This window comes from Syzygium oleosum, unplaced genomic scaffold (assembly GCF_021117445.2).
Source record: "Syzygium oleosum isolate NSW1041296 unplaced genomic scaffold, Sole_v2.1 Sole_v2.38, whole genome shotgun sequence".
Classification (NCBI taxonomy): Eukaryota; Viridiplantae; Streptophyta; class Magnoliopsida; order Myrtales; family Myrtaceae; genus Syzygium; species Syzygium oleosum.
The window spans coordinates 2,135,391-2,139,407 of NW_026607522.1; the positions used below are offsets into that span (position 1 = coordinate 2,135,391).

The 4,017-nt window shown below is 45.2% G+C and overlaps 1 pseudogene; it reads right to left on the reverse strand.

The window, feature by feature from the left end:
- Positions 1-2,110: 2,110 nt before the first annotated feature.
- Positions 2,111-3,423, reverse strand: LOC115692941 (probable aspartic proteinase GIP2; annotated as a pseudogene).
- Between the last annotated feature and the right edge of the window lie 594 nt (positions 3,424-4,017).

Below are 4,017 nucleotides of genomic sequence, written 5' to 3' on the forward strand. Positions count from 1 at the left end.
GGTTAGTCTCATGTATCACGTCTTATGTGCTGGCTATTGGCCCATAGGGGAAAAACGTTTCCTTTTCTTCTTAGAAGAATAAGCCTTGAGTTCTAAAAGATCTTCAACCTTTTAGTCTTCGACAAACCCTCCTCCATACCCTGAGTTTCCTAGTTTGGAAGAAAACCAGCGGTCTCATGTGTCATTTTGTTATACAAGACCATCACTCCGTTTAGGTTTTGTTTACTCAAGATTCATGGTGTTACATTCATCATAGCTGTATCTTTTATCTCCGCTACGCCTTTACCTTTGCAGCAGCTGTTTGGCTCAAAGGGGACTAGCTGGGTTGTTATCCTTAGTGTCTCGGGAGTAAATTCCTCCTCTTTATCTGTCCTCTCCTGTTTCTCATTAAAAGCTTTCCAAAACAGGCTGTATTCTGACACTTCAGCTCGAAGTCACTGACCATAAATTCTATCTTCTTTCCTTTCCAATTTATCTTCATTGAAAGGAAAATCTTTGCAATACATGGCGTAATGACCCATTCTTCCACACGAGTAACAAAAGTAGGATAACCTTTCATAACGAAAATCTAACCAGTTATTCTTCCCTTCCATTTTAATTAGCTTTCCAGTTTTAAGGGGTTCCAGAATATTAATACCCACTCTAGCTTTCCCAACTCGAAGTGAAGCCCTATCTTTAGATTCAACTTTAGCCTCAAGAACTCTCCCTAGATTTTGGATAGCTCTACGAATAGTCTCCTTCATACCCCTCTCCAAAGGAAGACCAAACACTTGAACCAGAACGTACAAGTAGTGAAATCATAACAATTTAGGGCAGTATTAGGAGTCCGTGGTTTGAGAATAGCTAAATGATTTGAAAATAGCCAAGGACCATTCTCCAAGACCCTATTTTTCTCTCCCTCATTTCTGAATTTGAACACAAATAGCCCTATTTCCCTTTGTGAAATTTCCACGGTATCAACACACCAAGGTTTTTTTCATAGTGTTTTGGGAAGCTTGAAAGTTAAATGGATGGGTTAGACAGTATCTTACCCACCAGAATAAGTTTACATTCGTCTACTTTTTCCTTTGGAGCTTCGTCATCCCATGTCTCTATATCATCTTTTGACCATAGCCACCCCAATCTTTTGCAGAGGGAGGCCAGGCGAGCTGCTTCAACTCCTTTGTTGCCTTCCATTGTGCCACGGGCGAGCAGGTCCACTCCAAGGCAACGCAGGGTTCACTCGCTGGACATAAGAATAGGAACAGCTGTAGTAACCACCGAGCCTCTGGAGGAGAAGGCTGGGTTTGAACGAGATGGAGAGCAGATGAAAAAAACATGGGTATGATAGGGGAAAAAAAGAAGTAATGTAATGGTAATTTTAGGGTTTTAGATTAAAGAAAAGGGCAAGGAAAAAGCCAAGAGTTGAGATATTCAATGAGGTCAGTATATTCTTGTGGGTAGGGCCATGGAAATGGCTAAAAGGATTAGGTTGTTGTGTGAGATTATGGTGGGGAAAGTTCAGAGGGTAGAACCAAAGGGAATTGCTCACTTGGCCTCATTTTGGGGAGACTCCCAAACTTACACGCAAATGATGAAAAAGGATAGGGAAAATAAAGCTGTATAACACTCAAAAGGGTTAGGGTTTGAGAAGGAAACCAATGTGGAAGTAGAAGAAATTGAGTGATTGTGCCATTGCAGTTCTTTGATTGTTTAGTGAATTTTTTGTGGTTAGCTCTCCTCATGAAGTAAGTACTGTCATTCGTACCGAACCACATAACTATCTTATACTCTTTGTTATTTTTTTTATTGATTTCTTTAATAATTTATTCTTCTCATGTTTGACTCATATTACAAAATTTGTTAGCGTACATACTAGTTGCACGTCATCCACTGCCCGTCTTTATCAACTGAAAAGTATAGCCACGTCCAACTACTGTGACAAGGACAACTTCAAAGTGTGTAAACGAGCTTTGGCATCGAAGACAGCGTATGCTAGAAGATCTTATCAACCCTTATACATTTATTATACATCTCTAGAAACGATTAGACAAGTTATAGTTATTGAAATAGGGCAAAACGATTTTTACTAATCAATGAGTAGTAGTAACTCACGGTGGGATCGATCCCACTAAGCTTTGGTAGTGAAGTTGAAGTTTGAGCAGGTCGTCTGCCTGTAGAGCAAAGAACAACTGAACGAGTCTAGATCAAACTGCAACAAATGGTTCTCCAATTGATGCCCTCCAATCACTACTGGAGTCAAAGGATTCAACCCACCATCCACAAGGCCCAAGCACAGCACACCCTCCTTCACTTGCACCATCGAATTAGCCCCAAATATCCTCCAATACCAAATCCTCTTCCTATCCGTACTTGGGAACACCAAATTGATCGTCGGCACGGCCGGCCCAGCCCTTGTGCTCAAGATGTTCCTCGAGTCAAAACATGACTCGAAAGGCTTAATCGGCGCCACCATTGGGACTTGTGAAAGTTCTTTAATGAAAGCCCCGACCACGGCATTGTAGATTGAGGTCTCCAACCCTGTGGACGGGTCCACGATGCTGATTTTGGTGCCCCCGTAGCCTTCTTTGTCAATGACCAGGAGGGACGAGTTCAACGGGACCGGGTTCCGGTTGACTTTGATGGACTTGAGTTCGATGTAGTAATCCAATGAAGGATTGGCCACGTGACCTGGCACGTTGCTCACAGGGGTAGTGATCAGGGAAGTGTAGGAGAGGGACTCGGAGACATCAATCCCAAGGAGCATCATATAGGGCCCATCACCAAAGAAGGCCACTCCACTGGAGCTTGAGGATGGGCTCAAACAAATGGCAAACTTCTAGGCAAAGCTGAAGGAGGCTGAGAATTGGGAGGGAAGTGAAGTCCGGGTCCTCCCTAGCCCTGCCATCCCTTTGACCCCATTGGCCAGGTCCTCCAGGAGGAAACTGTAGCTGCAGGAGAACACAAACCCGAGCACTGAGATGGCCTGTCCCGCCCTTGACCCATCGGTGGATCGGGCTGACACGACGTCCCAAGCTAGCTCAGCATTGGTGATGAAGCGGATCACGGTGTTATCCGCGGTGAGCGAGCACGTGTTGTTGTTGCACCCGGGCTGGGCCCTAGAGAGGCAGGTGCTGCAGGACTTGAAGGGTGGCCCGGGGGCTTGCGAGCACTCGGCTGAGCGGCAGTGGACCGGGCTGTAGGTGGATGACGAGAAGCCCTGGTCGCACTCAACCCAGAGGAACTTGCCGCCAAGGTCGAGCGTCAATTTGACCGGGACTAGGTTGGTTCTCTGGTGGAGGGCGGTGAGGTACTGGAGAGTCGAGGACTCCTTGGTGACCGGGAGGACGAGGGCTTTGGCCTGAAAGAGGCTTGGGAAGTGATGGGGAATGTGACTGATAGGATTGAGCAAAGCATGAGCAAGTGGAAAGAGTAAGAAGCCATGGCGATAACCGAGAAATGCATGGGGAGGATACGTGACCGTGTCCTTTTAATAGCGTCCAAGCCTCTGAAATTTCCATAATTGGCATTGAATGGGCGTGGGACACCAATAGCGTGTTGATGAGAGAAGATGGCCATGTTTTCTTGACCTTCTGACTTTTCTTTCTACAGCCTGTACGGAGCGCACGCACCGTGGGACTCTTCTTCCTATCCTTTATCCTCTCGAGAGGCGGTGAACTTGGGCTTTGCACGGACTGATAAAAGAATATTGCTAAACAATGATTTTTACCATCCTAGATGACAAAGCAACTCTTTAGAAAAGAAAAAGAGTTAAAATTAGGGGTGAGCAAAATGGATCACCCGGACCGTCTGGTCTTGGGCAGTTCCTAGGGGCACTGCTTAGAACCGCCCAACCAAATTGGACCAAATTTTTTTAAAATATTTTTTATTTCTTAAACATATGTAAAAAAAACCCTAATCCATCTTCTATTTCAGACTTCACTCAGGCACACAGATGCACACGAGTCGTACAACTCCCATTTCACTCATGCATGCAGACACCCTAATCTTTCGCACTTTCGCACTTTCGCACCTCTT